Consider the following 16,736-nt stretch of genomic DNA (forward strand, 5'->3'; position numbering starts at 1 on the left):
TATATTTGCGATATAGTGTCTTCTAACACATAGACCAAAAATTAATCAGGAATGGGCAGATCACCATGCTTTGTCCACTCTGGGAGATTATAGTCTCTCTTCCCCCCTACCTCTTTTTAAAATTATTTCGGATCATCTTGGCTTTGGTGGCATATCTGTCTCAAGAATTCTTTCTTAGCATGTATTGCATGGCTCACTGGGTGTGGTGTAAAAGCAATGAATTCTGTTATGCTAAAAAGAAAAAAAAAATTCTTTCTTGGTTGTTGGCTCCAGACCTCACTCCACTGAACCTCACTTATATTCCAAAACCATCATAGCCACTAGGTACAAACCAAATTATCATCCAAAGACTCAAACGCCAGGAAAAGGAAAAAAAAAAAAAGAAAAAGAGGATGATTTAAAAATTGTGAACCTGTAGTAACCTGTGAATATCAAAGAACTTAAACAAAAATGTCATGACCTGTGAATATCACACAAAGGATCAATAAAAACTGTGATAACTAGAGTGGTACCTGAGAGTGGCACTAAATCCATAAATTTTGATCACAAATCTCTGTTAAGCTCAGAGACAGATCAAAAGGATGGAATTTTATTTTATTTTATTTTTTTAAGTTTTCATTTATTTACTTGACAGAGAGAGACACAGTGAGAGAGGGAACACAAGCAGGGGAGTGGGAGAGGGAGAAGCAGGCCTCCCACTGAGGAGAGAGCCTGATGCAGGGCCTGATCCCAGGACTCTGGGATCATTGATGAGGGAGCAGGAGGCTGGCTGAGAATGGAGCAGAGGCTGGCGCCTTGCACCCCCTCTCCACCCACTCCCCTTGGTAATATGTGTGACATTCCTCAGGCACCCCTGACTGCCCCAAAATAAGAACAAATGGTTATCTTGCAGAGATCACAGTCCTGCAAGGCAGGAGTCTCTCTTGGTTTACAAATGTCCTTGAGATTTACAACAAAGAAGTTACCCTATCAATAGCCCAATTTCCAAAGACCCATAACTCAGTTCCTCAACCCTTAACATCACCCTCCCCTCCATAAAAAACCGAAGGAGGCAGAGGTAGAAGGAAAAATAAATATAAAGTTACGTTTCTTCTAAACCTAAATCTCATTAACAAGGATGCTTGATAGCAGGAATGTAACATTCCACCAGGAGACTCCCAATTGTCTTTATGTTAATGCCTCATTAGAGAGAAAGTGGCCTTGGCTTGATAGTAACCAGGCCTTCAATATCCTGATAGTCTTCTTTACCTCAATAGGCCTTCTGAACACCCCTTTGTCCTCACCTACCCAACTCCTGTGTATATAACCAGGCACTCCTCACAGGCCCCGGGGCAGCTGCTCTTCCTGCCCATAGGTCCTGTCCCCATCCTTTAATAAAGCACCATTTTGCACCAAAGATGTCTCAAGAATTCTTTCTTGGTCATTGGCTCCGAACCTCAGCCCACCGAACCTCACCTAGGTTCTAGAACTTCATCAGCATGACCTGAGCTGAAGGCAGATGCTTAATAACTGAGCCACTCAGGTACCCCAAAAGGAAGGAACTTCAAACAAACAAAAAAACCCCCAAATGCCAAAACGACAACAAAAGAACCCCCAAACTGATGGGGTTTTGGAATACAGGTGAGTTTGGAGCCCAGGACTAAGAAAGAACTCTTGAGAAGGCTTTGGTGCAAATAGATGGTTTATTAAAGGAGAGGGGACAGGATCTGTGGGCAGAGAGAGCTGCTGCAGGGGGTTGTGAGGCATGGCTGATTATATACTCAGGTTGGGGAGGTAAGGAAAAGGGAGGTTTCAAAAGGATTTTCATTTGTTAAATAAGACACACAGGATACCTGAGGCCTTGCCATTTTCAAGGTTGTTTTTCTCTCTAGCAAGGCATTAACATTAAGATAGTTGGGAATGGAAGGTCCCATAGGTCCCACCCAGGAGTGTGGGTGGGGGAAGTTGCAGGGAACCAGCTTATGCTGTCCTCAGTTTGTCTTCTATTCCCTCATCATGAATTACAGGCCCACAAAAGGCCTCACATTGGTAAAGCAAGATTTAATACCTAACCTAACTACAGTTTCAACCCTTCAGCAATGTAACCAAAAGAATTTCCTGGTCAACACTAGAAGGCAATCCTGAAGAGACTCTTTCTTTCCCCCTAGGAAGGTGACTTTGCCTAAATACAGTCTTGCCTAAATGCATTCCCCTTTTTAAAATGCATTTACCCCACCCTTAAAAACCTTTCTTTTTCTGCAGCTGAGCCAAGATCCCCACTGCTTGCTGGAATGAATGCTGCCGAATTCACGAAACATTTAATAAAGCCAATTAGATCTTAAAACGCCTTTTTTATTTTTTTTTTAAACACTACCATACTGATGAAGGAGCAGAAGGCAAACTACAGGAAAGGGCAAGCTGACACCCCACAGCTCCCTCCATACATATATGTGACATTCCCCAGGCACTCCTGGCTGCCCTAAAACTATGGAAAAGGAAAAACAAATGGTTAACTGATAAAGATCACCGTCCTTCAGGACGGGAGTCTGTATCAGTTTACAAATGTCTTAGTGATTTACATGAAAAAAAGCAATCTTATCAACAGCCTAACTTCTACAGACGCATAGACTCAATTTCCTGGAGCCCCTCCACAGAGAAGTGGGAAGCAAAGAATGGGACGTAGATAAAGTTTAATTTCATAAAAAAATAATTTTCATAACCTGCAACCCTTTGACAAACACTTGAGACAGGCAGAGCATAACTTTCCTCTAAGAAACTCTCAACTGACTAAACTTAAAGCCTAGCTAGAGGAAAAAACAACATTAGTTTGTTAAAGGCAGGCCTCCAGTACCCCGAGAGTCTTCTTTAGCATATGCAAGTCCTTTTGGACACCTCCCATTGTCTTTACCTCCCCCAACTCCTAAGTATATAATTAGCCATTTCTTACAGCCCCAGTCCAGATTTTCTAGCCAAGGAACCCTGTTATTTAATAAAACCCACCTTTTTTGGCACCAAAGATGTCTCAAGAATTCTTTCTTAGCTGTGGGCTCTGAACCCCAACACTCTAAGCCACAACAATACAATCCAGCTATTTCACTTCTGGGAATATGTGCATATTCTAAGGAAACCAAAATTTTAACTTGAAAGGTTATCTGCACCCCCATGTTCACAGCAACATTTGTATAAGAGCCAAGACATGGAAATAACTTAAGTGTCCATCAATGCATGAAGAGCTAAATAAATTTTAAGATACACACAAACACACACACGCAGAATATTACTCAGTCATTAAAAAATAACAAGGAAAACTTGTCATCTATGACAACATGGATTGACCTTGAAGCCACGACACTAAATGAGGTAAATCAGTAGGGGGAGGGGCAAAAGTTGCCTCCCCCAAATATGTCTCTTTTGGAATGCCTGACTGGCCCAGGTGGTAGAGCATGCGGCTCTTGATCTCAGGGTCATGAGTTCAAGCCTCACACTGGTATACAGTTTACTTAAAAAAAATGTGTCTTCTGAATAAAGAATATTTTAGGTTGATTATTTTTTAAGAAACTGCAAACACAGGAGAAGCTCTGAAAACCAAGTAGAAGTTATTCTTTTCTAAGAGACATTTACCAGGGAAATACATAAATTATAAGGGGCAGCTTCCATTTGTTAGGGTGTCTCCCAGCTATCAGAAAGAAGGGGATGATTCCAAATGTCTAGAAATTCTTATCAAGGAATAAGATGGCTTAAATCTGCATCACAACCTTATCCTTGTTTACTGTGATTTTCCTGATAACCTCCTATAACTGACCCCCCACTCCTATTTTGTGTTTGGTGGACAGTGGTAGTCAAGGTTATGGGTTTGGTCATTTCAGAGTTACTGTTTTTCTGGGTCTTTCCCAGGTATGGATGTTACTAAACTTTGGTTTTTCTCCTGTTAATCTGTTTTTTATCAATTTAATTATTAGGCCAGCCCTGAAACCTAAAAGGGAAGAAACATTTTTTTTTTTTTGTCCCTACATTAGAGGAAGACAAATACTGCATGTTTTTACTATGTGGAATCTTAAAAAAATATATATATATGAAATCGGATCTGTGGTTACCCAGAAGCTAGGGAAGGGAGAACTGGAGGAAGGCGGTTAAAAGTTAAAATCTTCCAGTTGTAAGATAAATAAGTACTTAGGGATATAATGTACAACAAGAAGACTATACTAACACTCCCGTGTGATACATATGAAAGCTGTTAAGAGTAAATCCCGAGTTCTCATCACAAGAGATAAAAAAAAAAACCCTGTGTTCTAAAATTATATCTACAGAAGATGGATGCTAAGTAAGCTGTGATAATAATTTCACAATATGTTGTACACTTTAAACTTATACAGACAATATATATCAATGATATCTCAATAAAAGTGGGGCGAAAGGTTTACTATAGAAAAATTTTAAGAAAACCTCACTACACCTCATAACCACAAGGCAAGCTCTGACTAGAAGAGTAAAGGAGTGCACTTTTGAGGAAACAGGTGGACACCCCATAAAGTGTGGGAAGATCACTTCTTCCACTTCCCTTAAGTTGCCTTCAAGCCTCCCCTCAACCGTTGGGGGCTGAGGCAATGGTACCTGAACTGGAAACAAATTATCAGTGCTATCTTGGGCAGACAGACCAATCTCCCCACCCTCTCGCAACCAAAACTAAGCTCAGGTCCTCTCTTGCAGTAAAAAGCTTTTTTGTTTTGTTCAAAGCTTTGCGTTCTGGATTCTGTTAAAATGCTGAGCACCTCGGGCAGGTTAACAGCACCCAGTTCTTCAACGTGAGAGGAATGATAATTTTCTCTTCTCTTCTTGAAAATGAGCTTGGATGGGAAAACGCAGTGAGACTGGCTTTGAGCTCTGGAGGAGAAAATACAGAATGGGGAAAAGAGGAACTGGGGGAAAGACCAGAGTACTCAAGGTGGAAAGCTCACCATAAACTTCCACGCAGGACAAGGGATTTTCTGAAATCTTTTATTAGGTACGGAAAGCAGAGGAGGAAAGCAATGGAGAAGGACATGAAATTTTATCCACAATTATGCTGACTTTTCTTAGGCAGTAGGCAGAGAGAGGGGGGAGCAGGCTTCCCGCTGAGCAGGGAACCCTATGCCGGGCTCTATCCCCGGACCCTGAGATCATGACCTGAGCGGAAGGCAAAGGCTTAACAACTGAGCCACTCAGGCCCCTCGATTTTACCTTTTTTTTTTTTTTTTTAAAGATTTTTATTTATTTATTTGACAGACAGAGATCACAAGTAGGCGGGGGCGGGCGGGGCGGTTAGGGGAATAAGCAGACTTCCCACTCAGCAGAGAGCCGGATGCGGGGCCGAAGACAGAGGTTTTAACCCACTGAGCCACCCAGGCACCCCTTTACCCAACATTCTAAACTGACTCCTTTCTTCTAAGTGAGAACTTCTTACAGTGATGGTCGGCCCACCTCTGCGGGGTAGGCAGGAGGGGGAAGCAGGAGCGGTGATTCTGTTTTCAGTCAGCTGCACCCCCTCCTATTCAAGGAAAGCTGGGTACGCAAGGGGCTGAGGGAAGAAGGGGAGGCACAAAGGGCTGAGCATAAGCCTCGGGCCACGGGACCTGCGGACAATCCTGACAAGAGAGGAGGGTCGCCCAGCATCCCCTGACAATCACCAGGTATTCCATGACTCGAAGTAAACGACCCAGTCCCTGAGGCAATCCACACCACACCGCAGGCATCTGGGGAACAGCCAGGGGAGGGGCGAGGCGTTCACACAGACCCCGCCAGCGCCCATGAGTCACATTTCCGGACTGAGCGTTTCGTCCTCTCCCTGCCTCCAAGAGGAGGAGGACTCTGGAGCAAGGCGGGAAGGCAAGCAGGAATGCGGGACATGGGGGCAATGCATGCCAGAGTCGGGCCCCAGCCCTTCCTCTCACCTGTCAACAGTGGAGTGAAGGCCAGGCTGCAGGCCAGGAGACCGCCTGGAGCTGCCGCGCTCATGGCTGAGGCCACGGCACACTCTCTGTGGAAAAACAGGATCCAGTCAGTCAGGGCCTGCGGAAAGCGACACCAGGCCATCCGGGCTCCCCTCACCGGAGGGGCCTTCTCTAGCTTAGGAACCCTTCCCGCCCCCTCGAGCCAGGTGGGCTGCCTCGAGATCGGGCTTTGGAGGCACCTGCGATGCAGAAATGGCGTCCGCTTGCAAGCCTGAAGCAGATTCCTGGCGGCCGGCTACTCTCCACAGAATGCAGGCCGGTGGTAGGGCCAGCCCAGTCAGCACCCAGGGCCCGCGCCCCCACGCCGAGGAAATCCGGGACATAGCTCTTCCCGCCGTGAATCGCAGGGCACTGCGCATGCGCGGGAGCAGGGCCTCCGCTTCCTGGTTGGCCCATTACCGCCGGTCCCTCCTGTTCTTCCCGCCCTCTTAAAGTCCTGGCCAATGAGATGCTGGTTTCGCACAGCCCACGTGACAGGAAAAGCCTGGTGGGCTGTTTCCTTCGTTGAGACAATGTGTTCTGTGCGGTTCACCTGCCGCTCACGCACCCCACCCGACCCCATTTTATATGTCTTGCTGTGACTGATACTCTTCCCCCACTACTCTAAAAAACTCTGAGGAAAATGTATGTAAATGTTTTAATCTCTGCCCTGTCCTGCCACTCTCTGCCCCAGGAGGTCAGTACGTTTACAGTGACTGGGCACCTCAGAGCGTTTTCTTTCTTTTTTTATCCTGATAGTATTTAACTTTTTTATTTTACTTTTTAAATTTACTTTATTTATTTTTTATTTACTTTATTAAAAGTATATTTACTTTATTTTTTATTTTTTTATTTTACTCTGCTCAAGCCTCCGATTTCTTTCTTTCTTTTTTTAAATTTCTTTTCAGCATAACAGTATTCATTGTATTTGCACCACACTCAGTGCTCCATGCAATACGTGCCCTCCCTAATACCCATGACCTTGTCGTGTCCCCCCCCCCCCCTCCCGGTCCCCCTTCAAGACCCTCAGGTTGTTTTTCAGAGTCCATAGTCCTCAGAGGGTTTTCTAACACGCAACTCACCTCCTTGACAGAAACCCCGCCCTGAGCGCTCTAAGGGTCGGGGATCTCACACATATGCATGAGTCAGTCACTGCATGCCCAGTCCTTGTGTTGCTGTCTAGGACAGGAGCGCACTGTCAGCAGGTGTTCACTAAATGAAGGCTGCCTTCTACCTTTGAGAGCAAGAATTTTAGAATTCTTCCTGTCTTCCCATAGGTGTTTTCAGACCTTGCTTTTGCAGGACCTATAAAAACCCTGCTTTTAGCCATCAAAAGAAATAAAATTTTGCCATTTGCAGTGACATGGATGGAACTAGAGGGTATTAGGCTGATGGAAATAAGTCAATCAGAAAAAGATGATTATCATATGATCTCCCTGAAGTTGAGAGGCAAAGTGGGGGGTTTGGGAGATAGGAAAAGAATAAAGGAAGCAAGATGGTATCAGGAGGGAGACAAGCCATAAGAGACTCTTAATCTCAGGAAACAAATTGAGGGGTGGTGGCGGGGGGTGGGGGTGGGAGGAGAGGAAGAGAAAGGGTGGTTGGGTTATGAACATTGGGGAGGGTATGTGCTATGGTGAGTGCTGTGAAGTGGGTAAGCCTGACGATTCACAGACCTGGACCCCTGGGACTAATAATACATTATATGTTAATTAATGAATATAAAATGGCACTTTAGCTAAAATACAACAACAACAACAACAAACTGCTTTTTGGGGGGAAGCAAACTAAATGCCCGATAAAGAGTGAATGGATAAGCAAAATTTGGTATGTGTACACAAAGGAGTATTATTCAGCTTTAAAAAAGAAAGATAGCCTGTTATAGGCAAAAACGTGCATGACTCTGAGGACATTATGCTAAGTGAAATGAACCAGTCACAAAAAGACAAATACAACTTGATATGAATGAAGTATTTGAAGTGGTCAGACTTTTACAAACAAGATAGAATGGTGACTGCCAAGGACTAGGAGGGAGGGTGGAAGAGCTATAGGTATAGAGTTTCAATTTTGAAAGATTAAAAAAAGTTCTGGGTATCTGTTGCATAATGATGTGCATATAGTTAACAAGACTATATCACAAACTTAAAAATGCTTAAAACGGACAATTTTGTTATGTGTTTCTTTGTTTGTTTTGCTACAATTAAAAAACCTGGGCTTCTTTGACATTTGCCTCTACTGCCTTCATTCTTTGTGACAGATTAACCAGCTCCTGGGTTATTTCTGACCATTCAAGTGTTTTGACTCTTGTTTCTTAACTTTCCTCTACAGCCCTGTACAAACAAATTTCTTCAATGATGAAAATGGTATATATTTGTGCCAATACATATTCTGATGGGTTGAATTGTGGCCCCAAAGATATGTCCACACCCAAATCCGTAGACTCTGTGAATACTACTTAATATGGCAAAAGATGTGAGAAGTTAAAGATCTTGAAGACCAATGTAGCCTAGATTATCTAGGTGGATCCTAAATGCAATTACATGTATCTTTATGAGAGAAACAGGGACAGTTTTGAGACAAACAGAGAAGACACAGAAAAGATGAAGAGGCTTTGAGGCCATAGAGCCAGAAGTCAAGAAATACCGACAGCAACTAGAAGCTGGAAGAGGCAAGGAACACATTCTCCCTAAAGCCTTAGAGTGAATATAGCCCTGCGAACATCTGATTTCAAACTTCTGGCCCCCAGAACTATGAGAAATACATTTTTGTTGTTTTAAGTGATTCCATCTGTGGTTAATTTGTTACAGCAACCCTAGGAAAATCATATAAGTTACCCATTTGTTTCTTGAGGTAATTGCACACTTGGATGTGGTTAGGTTGGGAAATGGAAAATTTAATTTTAAATAAATTTAAACTTAAATAGTCCAAGCCCTGGAGCTATTATATTTAGTTGCTCTACTATGCCTTTTACCTGAATTCGACTCTCACACATCACACAATAAACTTTATAACTCCCAGACAGCTGTCCCTGAACAGGACTGGCCTTTACTAATGCTCTAACTCCTACTCCAGGTCTCTCCAACATTTTCACTCCTGTTGCCACCAGAATATGTTTGAGCACATGGACTCCTTCTGTTCTCTCTAGTAAGCAAGGAGTGCTTTTAGCCTTGTTTTCACAAAATTCTAAGAGTGATGGTACATAAAATGTTAAGTGAAGAGTTAGCATACCACTTTACAAGGGAGAAAATATAAAATGTCTGAGGTAAATATCTCATCAGACTTTTGGTAATCTAGACCAGCACTGTATGATAGATTTGCAATGTGAGCCACATTTGTATATTAAAATTTTCTAGTAGCTTCACTAAGTAAAGTAAAAAACAAACAAACAAACAAAACCCAAAAAACAAGTGAAATTAACTTAAATAATATATTTTATTTAACCTATATATCCCAAATATTATTCCAACATGTAATCAAATAGAAAATATTGATGAAATAGTTTACATTTTTCTTTCTTTTTGTGCTTTAAAAAAAGCCTTCAAAATGGAGTATTTTATACTTAGAGAACATTTCAATTTTCACACATTTAGTTTTCAGGGGAAATCCTTAATCTGTATTTTGATCTTACAAAATTTATAGTTGAGGGGCACCTAGGTGGCTCAGTCAGTTAAGTGTCCAACTCTTGCTCAGATCATGATCTCAGGGTAGTGAGACTGAGTCCTACATTGGGCCCCACACTCAGTGGGGAGTCTGCTGGATCTCTCTCTCTCCCTCTACTTCTGCCCCTTTCCCCACTCACATGCTTGCTCTCTCTCTCAAATAAATAAATGAACATTTTAAAAAATTACATAAAATTTATAGTTGAAAAGGAGACTAAATACCCAAGTTGCTTCAAACATACTAGAAATTTTCCCAATTACTGAGTAAAGTGTAAGTTTTTAAATTTAAAGTAATTAAAAGAAAATAAAAAATCAGGTCCTCAGAAGCGCTAGTCACATGTGGCAAATAGCTATTCTATTGAAAAGAGCCTCTCTAGATTAGCATTTTGTGGGTAGAAACTCTATGTAATAAATGAAGAGAGGAAATACAAACATTTCAGGTGAGCCTACCTAGTAAGGTTGGAATTAAATGATTTATTGATATTGATAGGTCCCACATAGGGTAATGTGGGTGCAGAACAGTCAGTGCCAGTCCAGCCTTCACCATCACATCAAGAGACAAGGAACTCCCTCATTCCGGCTTGGTATCTGAGCATTACATTGACTATGGTTGAAGAGTATGATGACTGGCTCTACTTGTCCCATTGTTGTGTCTTCTCTTGACTGTGGCATCATAACTTCTATACCTAATCCCCCAACAAATCTGAGATGAATTCTAAACTGAATTTTAGTGTCTTGGATCTCCATACCTCACACTTTTCATAGGTCTGGCTTAAACTCAGATAATTCACCAGGAGGTGGCTGGCACTCTGGGCACAGTTCTCCAATACACAGGTGACAAAGTGGAAAACTGCCCCTCTGTCAGGTCATTAGGGGAAACCACTTGAAGCAGAAACACAGTTTTTGAAAATGGACTGCACTCTAACTTGCAAAACAGATAGTGTATCCAAGCTAAAGGTCTTTTAACACCACTTAGTTCAGATCCATATATTTCAAGATAACACAGATTTAACAGTAACTATACACAGGTATTCTAAAGATATGACTAACTGTTTCAGCAATTCTCTGTTTTCCAAACTCTGATAAATTTTGGCCAGTACTGTCCTATGACTAACTCCTATGAATAACTCTATTAATACTTCATCCTTAATCCATCCTTTTTGAGATTTCCCATGGTCCCTTACAGTGACTGTTTTCCTTGTTGTAGAAAGTAATAAATAAACCTTATTGGCTACAAATGTGTTCCTGGTGATCTTTGTCTGTAGGTGTCAAAGCAGATTTCCGACATTTTCTCATGTTCTCCCTGAAATGTTCCTCTGAACACACTTTTGCTGAAGTCTTTCTTCCTTCTCTTGCCTTGCCTTGCTTTGCTGTTGTTCTCTCTCTTTTGAGAGCACACACACACGTGTACATATGAGCCTAGTGGCTCTCTCTCGCCCCCTCTAGAGAGAGGGGGAGAGAGAGAATCCCAGGCAGGCTCTACACTTAACACTGTGCTGAGGTGGATGAGTGGCTAGATCTTGTGACCTTGAGATCATGACTTGAGTTGAAACCAAGAGTTGGAGGTTTAAATGACTAAGCTTCCTAGGAGCCCCTGCTGGACACTTTCTAATCACAAGTCATTTGATATTTAAATATCCTTATCTACATTCAATTCAAGAACTAATGACTCCTATTATATTATATTATATTATAGGTAACATTACTACATGCACATCTGAGGATATTTATTCTTTCAAAAGAGGACCAAGAAGGCTTAGTGAACATCTCTATTGGTAAGTCAGGCAACATGGCACATAAGGAAAAAGGAGACTCTTTCCTTGGTAGATAAAGCCCATCATGAATTCAAGTCCCTAAACCCCCCACCTTTTTTTTTTTTTTTTCCAATATATCCCAAAACTCTAAGGAGCTGAATAGAATAGGTTAATCTCATTTAACAAATGTGGAATACCTAAAATTTGCCCAATTTGGAATGAATTTGCATCCCTTTGATCTGATAGTTATTAGATTTACAGCAATAGTAATTTCAGTGGTTTGGTGCTGCCAAAATTAAATCATCATGTGTTAAGAATTCAAAGTTAATCGAGAAAGTAAAGGTTGTTAACATATATAAAGTAGGGCTTCTCAACCAGTGTACTAAAAAGGGGTTACAGGTAAGGGGAGATACCAAACCTTCCCCTCCAAACCCCCACCAATGCCCCAACTCTGAATTTACTCAGAATCAAAATTAGATGTAAATCAGAATCATTTGAAGGGCTTGTTGAACATAGACTATTAGCCCTGATTCCAGAGTTGTACTCAATAGTTCTGAGACGGGACCCCAGGTTTTGCATTTTTAACAAGTTTCCAGGTAATGCCGATGTTTCTGGCCCAGGGAACACACATTGAGAACCACAGCCTTGGGGTGTGTGGTGCACTTAAACAAGTCATGTCTACCTGTAAGCAGCCTCAGATGTTTATCTCAATGTGCCAAACATATGCTACAATTTTATATACATATATCCCATAATGGGAAGATGTAGACTGCCCCAACTTTAGAAATCTTGACTGCATCTTAAAGAAAAGGAAAAGGGAAGAAACTGGATGGAAAAGTGGGATTGGAGGTGTTTGTGTTAACTGAAGAGTGATGTGGCCATATTTAAATACTTGTCTGAAAAAGCCTTATAAGGAGTATGAGAAGCAAACCTTTTATTTTAATAAGATATGGGGACAGAGTGGAAATAAGTTAAAAAAATTTCTAAAAAAAGAAAAAAAGATTCCTTTTGCTGGTTTATATTCCTATAAAGTAAAAGTTAAGTCTTCTCTACTGGTTTTCTATTGCTGTTTAGAAATAATTACAGATTTAGTGGCCTTAAACATTTATTATCTCAGAGTTTCTGTAAGCAAGAGTCCAGCACTGGCTAGCTGGGGTGAAATCAAGGTATTGACCCAGTTGCTGTCTCCTCTGAGGTTTGGGGTCTGCCAAGCTAACTCAGGTTGTTGGCAGAATTTGGTTTCTTGCTAGGACTGGGATCCCTGTTTTTTGGCTGCTTGGTGGCTAGGAGTTATTCTTAGTTCTTGGAAGTCACTTATGTCCTAGCTATGTGGGACTCTTAAACATGGCAATGACTTCTTCAGAGCTTTAGGACAATCTCTCTAGCCTGCGCTATGATGGAATCATGTACATCACATGATCATGGGAGTGACTATCTAATCACCTTGCTTAAAATCTAATTAAGGTGTTAACAATCTCATCAAACTCACAGTCCCTGTCCACCCTCATAGGGAGAGTATTATGCAGTGTGTATATACCAGGATGCAAGAATCTTAGATCCAACTCAGAATTCTACACATCTAACAGGAACTGGAAAATGGTGGGGTTGGAGATTTGGACTTTTTAGAATGGGAGAGAAAGCTTACTAGGAAAATCTAGAAGGTCTGTGAAGGAACATTAACCTCACACTTGAAACTTTATGCCATAGTATTTAAATGTTCTAGCCTTGGTTAGAAGGCTGCATAGCTTTTCTCTAGTGGAGTTTAGCAGTGAGGTGTAGTGGGAGGAAGTTAGCTTTTTTTGGTCCAGGGTTGTTTTTTTGCTGTTTTGTTTTGTTTTTTTTAGATAAGTATAACTTAAATAGCACAGAGCACAGTTGTTTTTGGTAGTACCCAGATAACTCAGAAAAAAAATGGGATATGGGCCTAACTGGAGTAGGTAGAGATAGATATGACGTAAGCAGGGATTTATGGTAGTAAGGAGGGAGAAAGGTCCTAAAAACACCATTTCTTTAAAAAGACAGGTGGTTTTATTTGAACATTCTGTACACAAGGCTACTTAAGAAAATGGATACTTCTACTGTTTTTTTTTTTTTTAAATTTTATTTATTTATTTGACAGACAGAGATCACAAGCAGGCAGAGAGGCAGGCAGAGAGAGAGGAAGGGAAGCCGGCTCCCCACCGAGCAGAGAACCCGACGCGGGGCCCCATCCCAGGACCCTGGGATCATGACCCGAGCCGAAGGCAGAGGCTTTAACCCACTGAGTCACCCAGGCACCCCTAATTCTACTGGTTTTATTTGAGGTCTCTGAGGGAAAGATTTCAGAAGGAAATAATTCTTGGTAATGTCATAATCTTTAGTATGATCATGGAAGGCAATGGCTGAAGTGATTTATAAAAATCATTTGAGATTGGGGTTTTTAGTGGAACACTCATAAGGATCCTAAATCAGATATCCAGAATCACTGTAGGAATTTGGGTGGGAAGAAAGACTGTAAGCAGACACTATAACCCTCAGTAAATTAGGTCAATAGCTGATATTGACAAGGGCATGCAGAAGGTGAACAGCCAATGTTTAGAGCCTCAAAAAGAACAGTTTATGGCAAGGAATAGGAGAAGTTATGGTTGAGGAGTAGCTCTGGGCAACAAGATAGAAACATATATATAACTGAAACACAAATCAACTCATATGAGTTGTCCTGGGTTGTAAGGTAAAGCGTATTTACTGTGGATCAGTTCAAAAAAGTTTGAAAAACACTGATCTTTCACATGGGACATAGATGCTAACCACAAGCCAGCTGAATATTTAATATGAGTGAAAAATAAAATTTGATCATCTCTAGAACTTAAGAGCCAAAGAATATCACACACACACACACACACACACATACACACACACACATACACTTTAAGGGAACAATTAAAGAACAACAGTAGTCAGTAGTGTCCTCAGGGCTGGGATGGATGGTTCTGTGATGTGCTCCAAGTGTGAGAATGGCCTGCACCTCTTCATCACCACTGTAAAAGGTTAATCTTGTATGTCTTGGAAAAATTCTTCACAATCCTTTTTAGCATCCCATCACTGTAAGTAATATTCAATATATCCATGCTTCCAGAGACAGAGAAAAAAAAAAAAACACTTCTGAGAGTTCCCTACCTACAAAGTCCTCTTTTCTATAGTAGAGTCTCTGTGAAAGTCTACCCAGAACCTCCCAGCAGCAGAGAAGGTAATGCTTCTTTGCCAGAGGGAAGTCGTAAGTGTGAAATATTTGGAGTTCCCTAAAATCTCCAAGTGGCTCTAGAACCCCTACTGAAATCTATCTCAATACTTCTCAGGTCTCCTTGAGGGGTTGCTGATTGTTTAGGTTCAAAACTATCTCTTCTATGTAACAAGAATTCCTATGTTAAGAATTTGGGGATTTGCCAAATAGTGGGTCAATGTTCCTGAGTCCTAATTGTCAAGGACAAGGAAGGACCAGGCCTGGCAGGTTTAGCAGGTAAAAAAACAGCCCTTTTTACATTCAATTTATGACCTACATAGTCAGCAAAAAGGTCAGCCCAAGGTATTAACTCCCTGTGGTCCTTCCAAGGATGACAAGGTGCAAAGAGGAGCCTGATGACTGCAACTTAAATAACAAGGCACTTGGCTGCTGAGAAGCCCATGCCAAGCTGCAGCTGTAGCTCAAGAGGGTAGAACCAGAAACCTTGGACCACCTCAGACCTGGGAAGGTGATGAGACACCAGGTCATGACAGCCTTCTAGGGAAGGGGAGGAGAGAGAGGGAGAGTCTGAAGGCAGCTCCTAATAGGACTCCCACATTCTCTGGTTCTAGGAGTGTCAGAAGCTGTCCTGGTATCAGCTCAGGCACACTATGTGGAATAGATATGAGAAAAGTTGCCAGGGTGCCATGATGGAGCAGCTGCCCTACACTCAGGAAGTGTTCTCTCAGTATGGCTCATGCTGCTCGTCTGTCTGGTTGTTTTCTGCATGATAACCACAATTCTGTAGGCACACCATGCCTATCTTTATCTCACTGGAAATGCAGGCCAAATATCACAACAGTTCTGTTAAATTCAACCTGTGGATCAGAAATGGAGAGCTTTCTTCAATGGAAGGGGGGTGGAACTAAATCTGAGTGCTTTGAAAATGAAAACTGTATCTATGAGTATAAGAGTGTCAATGTTTGAAGAAATATCCTAGCATGATGAAACCTCCTTATCAAGACTGGAAAGAATGGAGGAAACTGAGCCTCAGAAAAATGATTGACTCTCCAGTCAATCAGTTTCCTCAATTCGAAATGAAAGGATGGGGAGGAGTCAAGATGGCGGAGAAGTAGCAGGATGAGACTACTTCAGCTAGCAGGAGATCGGCTAGATAGCTTATCTAAAGATTTCAAACACCTGAAAATCCATTGGCAGATCAAAGAGAAGAAGAACATCAATTCTGGAAACAGAAAAACAACCACTTTCTGAAAGGTAGGACTGGTGGAGAAGCGAATCCAAAGTGACGGGAAGATAGACCCTGGGGGAGGGGCCGGCACCCGCAAGCGGCAGAGCAATGGAGCACAAAATCAGGACTTTTAAAAGTCTGTTCCGCTGAGGGACATCGCTCCAGAGGCTAAACCGGGGCGAAGCCCACGAGGGGTCAGCATGGCCTCAGGTCCCGCAGGGTCACAGAAGGATCAGGGGTGTCTGAGTGTCACAGAGCTTGCGGGTACTGGAATGGGAAAATCGGCTACAGAGGCAGAGCCGACAGTAAGATCACAGCTCGGGCTTACCTTGAACCCGCCACAGGCTCTGTGAGCTAGGAGGGCGGCCAGATGTCAGGCAGACGGGAGTAAGTGGGCGCTGTTCTCTGAGGACACACTGAGGAGTGGGGCCCCGGGCTCTCGGCTCCTCCAGGCCGGAGACCAGGAGGCTGACATTTGTATTCCTGTCCTCTGGAACTCTACGGAAAGCACTCAGGGAACAAAAGCTCCTGAAAGCAAACCTGAGAGGATTACTCAGCCCCTGGTAAGGGCGGTGCAATTCCACCTGGGGCAGACACTTGAGAATCACTACACCAGGCCCCTCCTCCAGAAGATCAACAAGAAATCCAGCCAAGACCAAGTTCATCTACCAAGGAGGGCAGTTTCAATACCAAGCAGAGCAGCAGAATTCCAGAGGAGGAAAAAGCAAAGCACGGAACTCATGGCTTTCTCCCTGTGATTTTTTTTAGTCTTGCAGTTAATTTAATTTTTTTCTTTTTCATTTTTTTTCTCTTCTTCTGCTAAAATTATTTTTTAACTTTTACCCTTTTCTTTTTTAACGTTTTTTAACTAGTTTATCTAATATATATATTTTTCTTTTTTATATTTTTCTTTATTCGATTTCTTTTTTT

Source organism: Mustela nigripes, chromosome 12, assembly GCF_022355385.1.
Source record: "Mustela nigripes isolate SB6536 chromosome 12, MUSNIG.SB6536, whole genome shotgun sequence".
In the NCBI taxonomy this organism is placed as follows: Eukaryota; Metazoa; Chordata; class Mammalia; order Carnivora; family Mustelidae; genus Mustela; species Mustela nigripes.